This window comes from Coffea arabica, chromosome 6e (genome assembly GCF_036785885.1).
Source record: "Coffea arabica cultivar ET-39 chromosome 6e, Coffea Arabica ET-39 HiFi, whole genome shotgun sequence".
NCBI lineage: Eukaryota > Viridiplantae > Streptophyta > Magnoliopsida > Gentianales > Rubiaceae > Coffea > Coffea arabica.
Genome location: NC_092321.1, coordinates 17,826,374 through 17,830,831, shown reverse-complemented (window position 1 = coordinate 17,830,831; position 4,458 = coordinate 17,826,374). Strand labels below are relative to the sequence as shown.

Below are 4,458 nucleotides of genomic sequence, written 5' to 3'. Positions count from 1 at the left end.
TCTCTTTTTGTAGACTGTTTTTTCACTTTTTTTCTTGCCTATTTTTAAATTTATATCTAATTGATATGTTATTCTCATCGTGGCATCATTAATTTGAACCAAAAATCCGAGTTTTTTTTTTGTTGCTTCTCTTTTTGTAGGCTGTTTTACATTTTCTGGCCCATTTTTAAGTGCATATGTAATTGATTTTTTATTCTCACAAGATCATGGCGCAATTAAAATTTTTAAGTATCAAACTCAGGTCAAGAGAACATGAGTGATACGACAGCTCAAAAAAGTATGAAACCAAAAAAACGGTGCAAAAACTGTGGTGGATAAAATTTTTTTAAAAAAAGGAAGAATAACTCGAACTGTATTGGTTCAAGTGATTAGACCATTCGGTCCGGCCCGAATTTTAAAATCAATCAGATGGACATAACCACCCAAACAACGTTTCAATTGCTGAAGCATCAGTTATGGGCACCTAATGGCGCTAAATTCCCGTAAGCTTATTCAAAAAAAATAAATAAATAAAAACAGTTGCTGTCTTAAAAGTCGTCTAAATTTAGGCATTTCTAGCAAAGAACATATTCTTTCTTCAGAAGTAATGTTTCTAAGAAGAATTACTACTTTTAGTGCACGACCAATATCAAACGTACAAGTACTCTCAATTCATGCTATGATGAGTAAACACGTCAATATTCCCATGGCTTATAAAACACACCCGCTTAGTAGGCAAAGAGAATTCTGTTTGCGAACATATTAGAGAACCCGTTATGATTGAATGGTGGTGATGACAAATGCATGATAATGTGATTGAATAAAACACGATACGCGTTAATACTTAAATGCTGCCCTGTAAACTTCCAAAAAAGTTCACTAATTTTTTTTCGTTTGTTTAAGGGGACTTCTCTAGTAAGAAGAATGAAAAAAAAGAAGAAGGTTTCAAAGTTGAATTAAGAATTTCACGTTTACCTGAATATTGAAAACAATATTTATGTATTATTATATGGACAGATGACTGGGGAAAATCGTGGCCCATCACTAAAGGTGCAAAATTGTTTGTATGTTGTGCATTGGTATATGAAGGCAGGAACTTTTAAATGCGAACCAACCGATTTGGGGTCTCACAAATTTTAGTTCAAACCGATTGTGTAAATCCAACAATATTGGGTCTAAACTCAGTATAATTTTGGTGTAATCGTGATTTTTGCAGAAAGTAAGTTATAGAAGTTACAAGCTTAATTTTTACACTAAAATTGTACTAATTTACACCAAATATTGCAAAAATTACATAATCGATTTAAATTGGACAACAGCTTAACTTATGAGGCTCCCATCCGCAAACCAGCCAGCCGCGTGATCCATGCTTCAGTTGGCTATCGTCCTGCATAAATAGCCGTGTCCCCCAACGATGTTTACACCACCAAAGTTACATTTCGAGTGTGTTCAAAGGCAGGACATGGCTTCATCTATCGCTCGCATCGCATTCTTTTCAACTGCCCTGGTAAGGTTTCTCAAACATCAATACTCTACTTGAAGTAGTAGTTCATAAGAGATAATTGCTTGACTGTATAGGAAATATTAAACCCGTCAATTAAGCCTACCTGAGAAAAAACATTCTTCTTCCTTTCTGCACGTTTATCCGCATCTAGCTCTAACCATCACCACTGAGGGAATGGAAGCTCTTCAGATGGCTCTTTAGTTCTATTATCATAAAAGCTTGACTTCCAAATATTCCCAATGTGAGTGCGATACTTAAAACTTCATTGTAACTTGAGTTTTGGCATTGTTTTACAATATTTACTTTCTTAGTCAGAGGAATTCGTCTGACGAGGACTTAAAAGTAAAATCAAGAATTTTAGAACACCTAATTAATATTCCAACCAGTTAAGCTAGTTGTCTTTGGACATTTATTATCTTTCCATACGAGGGGTCACCTTTTAGTGTGCTCCCATATTGACTCTAGTATCTAATTTTATGTTGTTATTTGCGCTACTGTGCAGTTTGCATGCATCACGGAAGCAAGGAAGAACCCTACGGACTTTGAGTAGAAACCTCTTGCGAAAGATTTTGAGTCGAAATCTGGATCTTTCCCTTGAATCAAAACCTGAGTCTTTCCCTTTGTTTTATTATAGTGATGACACTAAATCAAAGGAGGAAAAGGAGGAAAGCCACCTTGTGAAAGACTTCGACTCAAAGTCTGGGTCCTTTCTCTTTTACCATGGTGATGACGCTAAATCGAAAGAGGAGCCTCTTGTTAAAGATTTTGAGGCAAAGTCTGAATCCTTTCTTTTTTATCAAGCTAAGTCGAAGGACGAGAAGCCAGCGGATGAGTAACCAGTTTGAAAGATTCATGGTGAAAGCTTGGATCGCTTCTTTTGTACGTGCTATAGCAATGGTGTTGGTCCCAACTTAGACACTGAATTTATGTGTATCAAAATCAAATAACTAATGTCCAGGGAAGCCCCTTCTTGACCGGTGTACGGACATATATCTCATCTAGCTGGTCTGTTTATCTCCATTTTCTTTGTTTGCGTCGAAATGTCTGATATGTAATGTACGCCGTTCTTCTTTCAAGCAAGTATTCTGTGATTTAGGTAAACGAAAGTCAGCAGCGTTGAGTGCATTTTCTGTTTCTTTTTTTTTTTTTGCCGTGTAATTACCATATGCAGGCAGCGTACAAAACTGAGCAATATTCGAGCATGACAAGAATAATAGAGTGAGCGAATCACTTTACCTTAATAATCTAACAATATTCTATAAACTCGAACTCCTGTAAAAATCCGGAACACATGAGAAAAAAATGATTCAAATTTCCTCATTCAAAACACAAATTTTCGGTAATATGCCACTGTAAGAATCCTATGCCTAGCATCTTGTGTGCTAGGACTGGCCCCACGAAATTAACGAAAGAATTTTTGGCAACCCCAAAAGACAAATAACAAAGTAGAAATAAATAAAACAGGAACACAGAAATTTACATGGTTCGGTCAAATTGACCTACATCTACGAGCGGAGGAGGAGTAATATTTTACTATGAAGAAGAGAGTACAAAAGTGCCTTAGAAAAGTGTTTTTAGACCCAAAACACCTAATACTAAAACACAAGAGAGTTCAAAAGATTTAACTAAACAAAAGGTTTAATGACCCAAAGGCTCAAATAGCCAACTAATGCTCTCTTCGTTTGATGCACTTAATTTCAACACAAGCCCCCTATATTTATAGGTGAATAAGGAGAGGCTTTCTTAGGATTTTTTCGATATGGCATAGCCACACTAACAAATCTCCACCTTGATGTATCCCCAACATCGACAATAGCAAAACTACTCCACCTTCTCTACATAAGTCCCAATGGGCTGAATTCACCAGCAACGAATACCAACCAAATTCAAGCATTGCTTGAACTTATAAATTGGAAGGGGTTTCGTGAACATGTCAGCAGGATTCTCCTTGGTACTGATTTTCTGAACAAGGACTTTTCCCTCAGTAATAGTATCTTGAATGAAATGAAATTTCACATCAATGTACTTCTTCCTCTGATGATATATCTGGTCTTTAGTCAAATGAATGGCACTTTGACTATCACAGTAAATAGTAGTAATATCTTGATGCAGACTAAATTCGCCAAACAGACTCTTCAACCACAAGGCTTCTTTGATTGCCTCAGTCATAGCCATATATTCTGTCTCCGTAGTAGATAAAGCTACAACAGGTTGTAAAGTAGCTTTCCAACTAACTGCACAACCACCAATGCAGAATACATAACCTGAAAGTGATCTTTTCCTGTCAAGATCCCTAGCATAGTCAAAGTCTACAAAAGCAACTAAAGTGTCATTATTTCTCCTAAACTACAAACAACAGTTTGAAGTCCCTCACAAGTATCTAAGAATCCACTTCACAGCCTGTCAATATGTTTTTTCAGGACAAGACATATATCTGCTAATCAGACTGACTGCTTGTGCAATATCTGGATGAGTACAAACCATTGCATACATAATGCTGCCGACTGCATTGGAATATAGAACCCGTATCATATACTCTTCCTCTTCAACTGACTGTAGTGGTTGAGCAGCAGATAGTCGAAAATGACTAACAAGAGGAGTAGTCACAGGTTTAGCATCTTTCATGCCAAACTTCTTCAAGACTTTCTCAAGATAATTTTCTTGAATCAAGAATAATTTTTCAACTCCTCGGTCTCTTTTGATTTTCATGCCAAGAATTTTCTTAGTTGCTCCCAAATATTTCATTTCAAATTCACTATTTAACTGCAACTTCAAAATGTGAATTTCTGATAAATTCTTGGCAGCAATGAGCATGTCATCAACATAAAGCAACAAATAAATGAAGGAACCATCATCTAACTTTCGGAAGTAAACGCAACTATCATACATGCTCCTTGAATAACCATGACACAACATAAAAGTGTCAAACCTTTTATACCATTGTCTTGGAGACTGATTCAATCCATATAAGGATT

The 4,458-nt window shown here is 36.2% G+C and overlaps 1 long non-coding RNA gene across 1 annotated transcript; it reads left to right on the top strand.

Moving 5' to 3' along the window:
• The first annotated feature begins 1,362 nt into the window (after positions 1 to 1,362).
• LOC140010048 (uncharacterized) lies at positions 1,363 to 2,589 on the top strand. Its single transcript, XR_011817308.1, has 2 exons — positions 1,363 to 1,486; positions 1,986 to 2,589. It is a non-coding gene; the product is annotated as an uncharacterized lncRNA (long non-coding RNA).
• Positions 2,590 to 4,458: the final 1,869 nt, after the last annotated feature.